This window comes from Micromys minutus, assembly GCF_963924665.1.
Source record: "Micromys minutus genome assembly, chromosome: 3".
Lineage (NCBI taxonomy): Eukaryota > Metazoa > Chordata > Mammalia > Rodentia > Muridae > Micromys > Micromys minutus.
In genome coordinates, this window is record NC_137972.1 from 90,406,426 (window position 1) to 90,419,336 (window position 12,911).

Here is a 12,911-nt window from a genome sequence, read left to right on the forward strand (position 1 = left end):
ACCACTATGAGGAATGGGAGGAAAGAGAAAGAAAAAATTTGATATGTTTAACATAATGAAAAAAAAAAAAAACAGCCTTTAAAATATGAGCAAAACCCCAAAAGGCTGTATCCCAAGAGACAGCTCACTGGGTACTGCTTTTCTGCAACCATGACATCTTGAGTTTGGACTCCTAGCACCCATGTAAAAAGCCAGTTGAGGTGGGGAAGTACTTGGGAGGTAGTCATGAGGATCTGGAAGGGCTTGCTGGCCAATCGGTCTAGTCAACTAGGCTAAGTTCCAGGATCAGTGGGAGACCCTGTTTCCAAACAAAGAAAGTAGAAAGGAGAGTGAGGAGACACCTGAGGTTGCTCATACATATCTACACATGCACACCACACACACACACACACACACACACACACACACACGCAAATACACCGCATAATATATAATATGATATAATATATAAAATATATTATGAGAAGCCAAACAGACTCTTTTTGGAGATAAAAACACTAAACACCGTACTTGAGGACTAAAAGACGAATGAAGTATGAGGCTAGAAACAGCTGAGAAAGAGCCTCGACCCTTCTAATCCCATAACTCCAGCTTTGTTAAGGCAGCTTTTAAATCCCAAACTTATTCAGAGCTTAGCCTTCTCACCCCAGGTCAGGCTTTGGTCCAGGAGTGCTGATTGGAGGTGTTATCTTGACTCCTCCTCTCCTCTCAGTTCCCCTGACCTCTGTCTGATCCTAACTGCTGCATGTACCATAGTAAAAGAGGGCCAAAGGGGAAGGGACACGGGCTTGTGTGTCTGCTTCTGGGTCACGTGACATGCGTGTGCTCTGGGCATGAAGGCCTTTTCTCTAATACGTTTGCCTTTCTCCTTTATCCGCTCTCAGTTGCTGTCATGCAGATAAAGCTTCTCTGGCTATCTGCCTTTTGAGGTTTTTTTTTACCCATGATCCTTTTCCAGATGACCCCAGGACATCATTTTGCATGGTTTCTAAATTATTACTTGAGCTATAATCACCTTTACCTGTCGTCGTGAGAGTCCTAGTCACACCCAACACTCCCCAAGTTCAGGTGACACTTTAGCCACATGCCTACACTTCAGACTCAAAGTCATTCTGCAAACTCCAGGGGCATTTTCTAAAATTCCTCCCCCGACTCCTGGGCATCCAACCCAGCATCCTGTGCATGGTAGACAAGCGGTTTAGTGACTTGAGCTACGCCTCAAGATACTTCCATTGCCTTTGAGGCAACGAGAGCGCCTTCCCAATGCTATGGAAACACGAAGGCAGGAGAACGTACTTTCCAGAGAGATCCCCACTCCTAGTCTTCCCTCCCACAGGTTCCCTATAGTTCTGAAATCAGTCTGGGGTTCACATGTGCCACAGTGTGTCACCCACTGTGTCCATTTCACTTTGTGGTCACCTCGAAGACAGACACAGAGTAGTGCCATTTAGTGTCTTGTTTTGTTGGATTTTATCCTGAATAACTGAAATCATTATGTTTTTAAGAGAAGCATGGGGTGTGTGTGGAAGTGATACAATACAATCTCTTCTGTGTTAAAAACTTGAAGATGAAAATCTAAACATTTATACCGGGGAGACAGGGAAACTCTAAATGGACAGCACCAAGGGCTCATATTCAGAATCTATAAGGAATTAATAAAAATCAGAATAATGGGGGGAGGGTGAGGTGGAGTCTTAGACAGGCCCCTCATAAATGGAGATGTTCAAATAGTCAGTAAAAATGAAAATGTGTCCAAGCTTATTTGTTATCAGGGGAAAGCACAGAAGCCTGCTATGAGCTATCCAACGAACACATCAGCGTGGCTAAAAGTGATAAGATTATGAAGAAGCCAGACTTTTCTATTTCAATGTGCTGGAAGTTTAAGATGATAAACAAACATGCTGGATTAAGTGTTAAGTGACAGAATACGTACAAATGTTCTGAAAACATAAGTTATGATAACAAAAATGCTGTGGGGGGGGGAAGGTCAAGGGCAATTTTATTGTAGAATTTTTTTTTCAGGAAATTGTGAGAAGACATAGCTGTAGCTCAGTGGTAGAGTGCTTGCCTAGCATTCATGAGGCCCTGGGGCTGATTCTCTAGTCCCAGTGTTAGTCAGGAAATAGAGGCCTCTCATACTACTTAATCCTCATGAGTCACCAACAGATGTGCTCTATAGCCACACAGATATGTGAGTCTACAAGATAAATTTAGAAGCCTTTCATGGCAATGAAATATTGGCATCTCAGTACAACCGCTGTGTCTCAATGGACAATTATAGGAAAGCCTTTTCCCAACTTTTAATCTGGATGTCTCCGTTACAACTATTTTCATTGCAAATAGAAACCAACACAAACTAATGTAAGGGGGGGGGGGGAGAAAAAAAAAGAATGTGGAGACAGCTTACATGATTCAAGTCAGTAAAGTTGCTGAGCTCTAGGAATCAGACACCTCAGTCTTAGAGAATCCAGAACATGCTTCCTCCTTTCCTTCTGTTCCTCCCAGGGTGTCTGCCGCCTTCTTTCCAAAGGATGGCTGTCCCCTTCCCCTGGGCACAGGATGGGAATTGGTGGCTCTGAGACAGATTCAACTTGCAGCCTGTCCTCTCAAAAGTCTAGTCCAAGCAAAACCAATTTGGCCTGTCTTGGGAAGAATGCCGACCTGGCCAGATCAAAGGGGCAGAAAGAGAAAGTGGACTTCATGATGGGTTCAATCTCTGGCACAGAAAAAAAAAAAGTAAATAAATGGGTTATGAATTAGAAAGACACACATAAAAAGCTATTATTCAATTTCACACACATATGTTTTAACTTTTTTTTTTAATCCTCTTTCTCTTTGCAAAGATAAGGTCTATGTATCCCAGGCTGCTCTTCAGACTGATTTGTAGTCTAGGGTGGTCTCAAATCCCTGATCCTCCTCTCTCTATTTTCTGAATGTTGGAATTGCAGACATGCACCATTGCGCCAAGTTTATAAGGTGCTGGGGAGCAGATCTTAGCACTCTACCAATGGAGTTACATCCTCATAATCCTTTCTCTTCTTTTTGAGAGGTTTTCCAGGTAGCCCAGGCTAGCCCATAATTCTTGAGCTCAGGTGATATTTCTGCCTCAGCCTCCCCTGTAGCTGGTATTACATGCATGGATTCAAGTATTCTTAAAATTATAGTTGTTGTGGGAATGGAAGGTGGGATATAAGAAATGATGATAAGCTAGAGTCTTACTGTATAGCCCTAGCTGGCTCAGAACTCATTAGGTAGACCAAGATATCCTTGGACTTGTAGTGATTCTATTGTTTCTGCTTCCCTAGAGCTGGGATCACAGCAGTACCTGCACCAATCCAATTACTTGCCTTCTGTGTCTACAGCCTTACACAGATGGTGCCTTGGCACATCGTTCTTAGTATCCAGGGGACAGTTAACGGGGTCAGGGATTGCTATTATAAACCTATCATAAACCAACATATTTCTCCTAGGTATTTGAAAGTGGGAGGTGATGGTTGGATCAATTTCCCATGAGGTGGATTCCCGGTTCTTGCTGGGGCAGGACTGGTGAAGAGCTAATCTACCCCATTACCACAACAGCTGAACAGAGGTAAAGAGACCAGGCCACCTTCTGAAGAGACACTGGCCGAGACCCTAGTTTTAGTCTCATGTGGCTTGAACTTGCAAGCCTGCAATTGTGAGCCACAAAAGCTTCTTGTCTTCTGACTAAGGATGGCCAACTAGCTAGACAGACTTAAGTGGATTTATATTCACGGTAGTCAGAGGTAGACCGACTTAAGTGGATTTATATTCATGGTAGTCAGAGGATCAGAGTAAATTTAAAAACATGGTGAGAGTCCCTCTCACCCTTCTCCCATTACATGAAGCCACTGACCTTGACTCCTGGCCACAGTTGTACAAAACCAGTTGTTCATTTGGATTTTCCTATAAATAATCAAGAAGATGCGACAGTGTCATCACGTTTAACATAAAAATAACACCAAATATATTCTACCTGGGTTTAGTGTCTGTGACTACAGTCTTGTTGAAAAGAAAATATGGAACATTCCTAATAATTTAAAGACCAGTATAAAACAATTTATAATAACGGATTAAACTGCCTACGACAAGGGGCTGGAGTGATGGCTCAGTGGGTAAAGCACTTGCTGCACTGGAGTTCGAATCACCAGAACCCACATTAGAGCCAGATGATGCTGGCCTGTAATCCCAGCTCAAGGAGGGCAGACCCAGTGTAGTGGCTGTTCCTGGTTGTCACCATGACCATATCTGGAATGAACTACAATCCAGAATTGGAAGGTTCACCTATGATCCTCATCTTGAGGCTGGGAGATACAAGTTTCTGACCTGGATCTTGGCATGGAGATCTTGAGGCATAGTGGCTATGAATCCCAGGACACTAAGGCAAAGAAATCTCTGAGTTCAAGGTCATCTGTGGCAAAGCAAGTCCAAGGTCCAGGAGTGGTGGTACACACCTTTAATCTGGGACACACCTTCTGCTGGAGACCTACATAAGGACATTGGAAAAAATAAAACTCTCCTCTTCGCCTGCTTGCCTTGTGGGACTGAGCATCTGCTAGATCCTTGGACTTCCATTCACAGGTGCTGCTGACCATTTTTGGGGAGTTGGACTACAGACTGTAAGTCACCAACAAATTCCTTTACTATATAGAGACTACCCATAGGTTCTGTGGCTCTAGAGAACCCTGACTGAGAGACTATGCAAAACAGCAAGCTCCAGGGTCAGGGTGAGCCCTTGCCTCAGCCAATAAGATGGAGTACTGTGGAGGAAGGCACCTGAGGTCAGCCTTGGGGGCGGGGCTCTACATGCACACATGTGAACATATACACACAGTTGCCACAACACTTAATGCAGCAAGACAAAACCAAACTACCATTGCACAGCACAGAATCATTACAACTGTGCTTCTGGAAAGAGCCTTAGATCCTTGAGTTGCCACAATGCTTAATGCAACAAGACAAAACCAAACTATCATTGCACAGCACAGAATCATTACAACTGTGCTTCTGGAAAGAGCCTTAGATCCTTGAGAATGGAGGGAACACAGAGACTTGGGAGGGAGAGGCAGAAGGATCTCTGAGTTCAAAGCCAGCCTGGTCTGCAGAGGAGTTCCAGGGCTACATAGAGAGACCCAGTTTCAAAAAGGCCAGGTGGTGGCGTACAACTTTAATCCCATTAATTGGGAGGTAGAGGCAGGCAGATCTCTTGAGTTTGAGGCCAGCCTGGTCTACGGAGCAAGTTCCAGGATAGCCACGGCTATGTAGAGAAACCCTGTCTTGAAACACATACACACACACACACACACACACACACACACACACACACACACACACACGGAGATTGGGGGATGGACAGAGAGGATAATCAATGCACACCAAATAAGTTCAGTTGCTAGTTGGTAGGAATTCCTTTAAAAATAGTTCTTTGGCTCTGACTACTATTCCAGTTGGTGTCATGTTCTGTTGTGATGGTGGAAATCAAGAGATGCTTTAATTGAAAGTGTTCCCTGTAACCTTAGGGATTTTTGACAGTCTCTTTTCATAGTAGTGGCTTTATGTTGGGAAATTATATCGTCCTGAGTCCAATCAGCTATTTGTCCTAGTCATGAAGTACTTTGAAGCTATTGTTGATTATTCTATGCTGTCCTGCAAAGTGTCCTAATTGGCAGCAAAAAAAAAAAAAAAAAAAAAAAAAAAAAAAAAAAAATCACTTAGATATGAGCACATGTGCAAATTCCTGCAACACTGTGCTTGACTTTATAACCTAATCACCTTGTATTAAGCAAATAGAAAAATAGAAGTCATCTTTTAAGGTTACAGTAAAAGAAAAGCATAGCAGTTTCACACATAATCTTCTAAAACACACACAGTACAGGCAGGAGAATGAAACAAAAATATGTGTTGTTTTACAGCCTATTATTTCTGGAATTATCATGTAAATGTAGAATTGATCTGTATAATTACTAACAAGGACCTTTATGTGGTCTTATCTTACCATGGACCCTGCAAACTTTTATTAGAAGCCGTGAAGTGGTTGCTCTTTGTGGATACACAGCCACTGTAACAGAGTTTGACTCTCAACCGTGTTCAGAAAAACACAATGAAAATGGTGTTTTAAAGAACACCCCTCCCCCCAGTTCAGCTGTTTCCTGTGCCAAATTCAGTCTTAAAGTGCAGTGAAGAATAAAAAAAGCCCAACTGGAGGATTTTCACACACAGCCTAGTGATTTTGCTTGCTTTTTAAAATGGTGTCTGGAAAAAAATAATTTTCTTTTAATCTTTAGTGTCTTTGATCTTTCACTTCAAAGATAATTAGCTTTTAATTACTTTTTCAGAAATTAGAGTGTTACATATTATGTATGTCTTCAATTTCTACTGAGAATTAAAATATACTGAGGACTTATTAGGTAATGGGAGCACCAGAGAGTAAAGTTTGTTCAAAGTACATATTCTTATTTATTTATTTATTTATTTATTTATTTATTTATTTGAGATAAGGTTTCATCCTGTAGACCAGGCCTGCCTGAAACTCATTACATAGCCCAGGCTAACCAGGCTAACACAGGACTCATTTCTGATAATGACCATAGAACTAGAAATGGAACATTGAAAATCCTGGCTAGGAGAGAGGACTGGTGTGACATAGCAGTTGTGTATGGATTGTATAATCCATGTGACAGAAGCCTAGGGCCCATTACATAGTATTATTGGCTCTACTTTTGTATGTTTAAATATTTCCTAATAAAGAAGTTTGAGGCAGGCACAGCTGGTGTAAACTTTCCACTTCAGCTACTTAGAGACTGAGGTAGGAAGACAGTTAACAGGACAACATAGTAACTGTTCACCTCAAAAACAAATGGGAGTTTCAGACAAACAAGCAACCCCCAAAAAGCCTTTGGAAAATCTCACCAAGAAAAGTCTTTGGTTTCTTTCTTTCTTGTTTGTATTACTGTGATAAAATCCCTGAGGTAGAATCAGGGGCAAGGGGTTAGTTAAGGCTCACATTGTCAAGTAACTGTCTGCCATTGTGGCTCTTTAGCCTGGTCATCTCCTCAGACAGGAGCAGAGAGAGACCCGGCGTGTGCTCAGCCCACTTTCTTCTTCTTATATAGTTCAAAATCCAAATTTAGAGTGTGGTGATGTCCATAGGCCATATCTTTCTACCTTGCTTAAAATAATCAAACCACGTCCTACCCCAGACATGCCCACAGGACACCTAAGTAGACTATCCCCCATTGAGACTTCTTTCCAAGGTGATTCTAGATTAGGGCAGGGTGACAATTAAAACCACAGCAGTCTCTAATGTAACTCTTTAATACCACATGGACCCAGTCCCCACCCCCCCCAATATGTCTATGAATTAGGCAGGAAGGATCCAAGAATTCTTAGCTGACACAGGTTCATCTTCCAGCTGTACCTACCACCAATCTTCCCTGCCTGTTTATCTGGAATCTTCCAGTAGATCAACTTCATCCCAGAGCCCGAATTCATCACCTGTGATGTCCAGCCATCCTGTGGCCAGGTCCTATTGGGACACTGCCTTTTGACCCATTACCTAACTGCTGGGATTCTGTTATTTACCAGAAACACAGGTCTTTTATCTAAAGGAGCAGTGATGTGGCTCTTATAAAGAAACCTCTTAGACTAAGAGCATTCAAGTCCTGCATTTCTCTCTCACTATGAGTTTTTTATTCCTACATCCCTTCCCTTCGCTTGTTCACAGGAGAGTCTACCTGGGACCTAATGTTTGTTTCCTTTGTGTCTATGTGCCCTTAGTCTGCTTAGATTCTCAAAACTAGGACCCAAGCCCAGCCTCATTCATGGGAGGGAAAGACAAGTAGACAGGGAAAGACAGATTGCTGACGAAGAAGGAAAATAAAGGCAGGTAGGTTTGGTGTGGGAACTAAGACAGGAAGGGTGGAGAGCTGGCAGAGAGAGACAGCCACTGTAAAAGAAAGCATCACATAGCAAAGCGAATGAATAACACAAATGTAGCTGGGCATAAATGTCAAACTGTTTACGTTTGTGGTTGAGAGCGTTGTCTACTGCCAAGCACATTTAAACACTTTGTAGTTCGCAACATTTCCAGTTGGGTGCCATGAGAACTGTCTTCCTGATCCCTCCCACAGTGTTGTAATCGTAATCTCCATCAACTCACGTGCTCCACAGGAACTCTGAAACACAAGGAGGGGCTGGCTCTCGGGCTATGTGGATCCGCACGCAGGATGGAGAGAGCTTTGTCAACTTCCTGTCTTAGGAGGAAGTGGGAAGGTGTACGGGGAGTTGCACCCAGCTTGGATGGTGGCTTTGAGGAAAAGGAAGGCATCAAGCAAACTCCTTGAAATCCTCCAGGTGCAGTTCAGTCAGCCCACAGTTGCTGTGCACCTACTATGTGTCTTGCACAACAAAAGAAACTGTGGTTAGCAGACCTCACTGGGCGCAGCAAGAGTATTACCTCAGCCGGGCTTGTTGGGTTTGTTTTGCTCCAGTCTCAGTGGGTTCCTCCTCAGACTGTTGTATTTTACAACACGAAGTTATAAGATCCCCAAGGGAACCAATGGCTGCATGAAACAAACACATTTATGATATAACAATGTATATGTTTGAACATTTATTGGTGGTAGTGGTGTTGCTTTTTTCCAGGGCTGGGGATGAGACCCATGGCTTTGCACAATCTAGGTAAATGATCTATGACTGAGGCATATCCCCAGCCTTAACCTCTATTAATACAGTAAGTAAAAAGTGCAGTGGATCTAACAAATCCTACACTTTCAAATCAGTTTAGCTGAAGTTTCCAAGGGGGAAAAAGCCCACCTTTGCTAAGTCTAGAAGGTTGATGAACGGATTAAAACATGGTGTCTGTGGAGAATTAGACACCCTCACCACCTACCCCCACACCCCACCCCTTTTCCCACTCCCCCATATGTCCCCCCAGCTCAGAAGTATATTCCCTGTAAGAGAAAAGAAGCTGAGGAAAGAGACATTTAAACTCCAAACATTGCTTTGACAGCTGGCTTAATAGAAAACACTCTGGTATGTTTCTGCATTCATTGTGTTACAATAACCATGTTAGGAAGCCCTGGAGTACTAGACTTTTATAAAACGTAACTTGTGAGACAGGGAGTTGAACCTTGTGGCCCAGGCTACCAGATCATTTTCTTGAGACTTCTGATTTAGAAGTTTCTCCACAAATACTTGTACCTATTACAACTCGTGTATTCTTTGACTTTGCAAAAGGACCAATTTGACAGGAGTAAATATTTTTAAAATGTAAATGTGTTTATGCTGGCTCTTTCCTGTCCCCTCCAGATGCCGCTAGCTCTGTATGGATAATAGCAAGAGGTTTATTCTTGTATTAGCTGTATTAGTTACTTCATGACCGTGGCAACATACCTGTCAAAAGCGATGTAGGAAGTGTTCACAGGTCCATCATGGCAGGGAAGACATGGTGACAGGAACAGGTGGTAACCTGTCTCCTTGAATCGCTGCTAGGAACCATTGGATGTTGGCACTCATCCACCTGTCTGCTCTCTAAGCAGTCAAGGACCTCAGTCAAAGAGTGGTGTTGCCAGTGAGTAGGGTGGGTGTCTTACTCAGGGTTTGTATTCCTGTACAAAACATCATGACTAAGAAAGCAAGTTGGGGAACAAAGGGTTTATTCAGCTTACACTTCCATGTTGCTGTTCATCATCAAAGGAAGTCAGGACAGGAACTCACACAGGGCAGGAACTTGGAGGCAGGAGCTGATGCAGAGGCCATGGAGGGGTGCTGCTTACTGGCTTGCTTCCCCTGGCTTGTTCAGCCTCCTTTCTTATAGAACCCAGGTCTACCAGCCCAGGTACGGCACCACCCACAATGCCCCCCCCAATAACTTATTGAGAAAATGCCTTACAGCTGGATCTCATGGAGGCATTTCCTCAACTGAGGCTCCTTTCTCTGTGATAACTCCAGCTTGTGTCAAGTTACACAAAACCAGCCAATACAGTGGGTTTCCCCTCACTTGACCTACTTGAGACAGTATCTCACAGACACGCCCCAAGATCTCATGCCAGCGGGTGAGTCTAGTCTGAGAAGATGGGGAAAGAAGAGGTGAGACTGGGAAACCTACTTTCCAGTTGAAGGGGGTTCAGCTCTCATTTGCAGGTTGGAGTTCCTCTGAGGACATCCAAACTCCTCCTCTCCTCCCTTTCACGTTCCTGTTTTTGCCTTTTGAACTCTTGATGACTCCTCCTACTTTGGATTCTCAAACCAAATCCTGGGAGATCTGAGCCACTGCTCTGGGCAACCTAAGTCCCTTCCGTCTATGTTTCTGCAGACTCAGCCTCCTCTCGTCCCGCTGAACACATGAGTGAACGCTGACGTAGCTTGGGGGCTGACATTAAGGGGTAGAGTTTATGACTGACCTCTGCCTTGCTTGTAAATAATTCTTCCTTAAAACCTGCCCAACATTTCAAACCTGAGTGTACTGTTCATTTCCTGCTGTTCCTGCTGCTAATACACTTGGTGAGAGAATGGATTATATACCATCTAGTGAAAGCATTATCTGCTGCACTGGGCGCACTCGGTTTTCATGTAAGCTACAAAGCGTGAAGGCTTAAGATCTCAAAACCTGAGGTTCTTAGTGGCTCTGAATGGAGAGGGCCGGGTACATCAATAGCCTGCTGATGTCTGTATGGTCCGGCATCATGATTTTGCCTCTGTTTGGGTTTATTTTCATCTATGTATAGGTAGAACAGAAGCACAGTTTTAAAGGTGTTTGTAAATGCCAACAGGGCCAGGTTCCTGGTACCAACATATCAATAGCAGGCCATGGATTCTGAGTAGCCCGGGAAAATGCCATGCTGGAGATGAAATCCATGGGATAGCGCATGCTATACAAATTCTCTACTATTGAGCTACATCCTTAGCTCGATCCAGAGTGCCTAAAATGTGTCCCCAGATGCATTAGTCAACGTTTTCTAGAGAAATAACATACATCATTATATCATTATAATATATATGTATATAACAGAATATCACACACACACACACACACACACACACACACACACACACACACACACCCCGAAGAAAACAGACAGTAGTAGAATATATCCAGTCAGTGGTGGTAGAGTGGTGGCCTGTCATTTGTGAGGACTTAGGTTTAACACAACATCTCAGTGTAACTCAAATCAGGGTACTTGAAGTTCAACACCAAAATACCTTAAGACAGCTTGGTAATTTGTATGAAGCAGGGACACAAATGGATACAGTGAATAGATAAGAGGTTCTTAAAGTGAAACATGAAGATTTCCATGGCAACGTAGATCACCATTAGGTACTGCTATGTACAATGCCCCATTTAAAAGTCTAAAAGAATTGTGTGGTGTTGGAAGCACTATGCCCAGGATGGACTTGTGGATCGTCCTGATTTGCTGGAAATGTGATTATCTGATTATTTTATTTGCATGTGTGTGTGCAGAAGCATGTGTTTAGGTGTGTGTGGGGTGATCATGGTATTGTTTTGTTTTTTTAAGAATCGGGTCTCTCACTGTCTGAAGCACCTCCACTAGGCTAGGCTGGTTGTCTCTGTCACCCCCTACCCCTCCCAGTACTTGGAACCGATCCTATGCAACCAAATTCAGTATATATATACTATGTATACACACACACACACACACACACACACACACACACACACACACACACATCCTGTATCTGTCTTCAGAAAAACCAGAAGAGGGCATCAGATCTCATTACAGATGGTTGTGAGCCACCATGTGGCTGCTGGGAACTCAGGACCTCTAGAAGAGCAATCAGTGCTCTTAACCACTAAGCCATCTCTCCAGCTCCGCCTCCCCCCAAACTCAGCTTTTAATATAGAAGCTCTGGGTATGGAAACCAGATTGTAGTGACTGTGAGGCAAACTCTTTATGACTAAAGACATCTTTCCAGCCCTGATGTCTTACCATGAGAAGAACCCCAGAGCTGGTGCAGTGGTGCATGCTTTTAAGGAGGCAGATTGAAGTGGAAATATAGGAAGAGAGAAAAAATAAAGGGAGAAGACATGAGTGCTCCCACATATGGTGGAGGAGAAAGTTTATTATAGATATGTGAGAGAGCATAGGCAGAGGGAGACACATCTGGGACAGTTGTGGTCATACCCCTGAACCTTGTGGGGAGAGATGGAGGGAGAGAAGGGAACCAAGAAAAGCAGCCAGAAGGCCATAGGGGCAAAAGGTACAAAAAGGGGCAGGTAACCAAAAGTCAGAATTATGTAGGGAAGAGGTTCTGAGGGAAGGGAAGCCCATGTTCAGGGTAGAGGGCAGGGTATGCCATAGGGACTGAGGGATGCTGAGAGAACCTGGAGTCAGGTCTGCTTTCATATGTTGAATAGGCACCTCAGCTGTTTGTTCCAGGGTTTAAAACTCAATGGGGATCTTGGTGAATTTGAGGTCAGCATGGTCTACATAGGGAGTTCCAGGACAGCCAGGGTTACGTAAGAAGACACTGTCTTGAAACAAACAAAAGTGGCCACTGCTCAACATTTTAAAAAAGGCCTCTAAATCAGAGTGATTTTCTACCTTACATTTAGCATTATTTCAGTTTTAAGTGACATATTGGAGAGTATTGTCTATTATTAGGATTGTCTACTGCTCTTCATATGGTTCTAAAGAAAGGCATTATGACTGGACAAACCAAGGTTAAGAGTGTGACATATCACATATCTACAATGATACAGACCACTGCTTGGACTTAGGAATCTTTTGGAGGCCTTCTTTAAGGGTTTGGTGTCAAGCTTCAGTAACTGAGAAAGCTAACAATCATTTTTGTCTGTGATCTCATTGTAGCCTTAGACATAAAAAACAGTATGTTTTATTATTTTTAGTGATTAAAGGATGAGCTGTATGCAT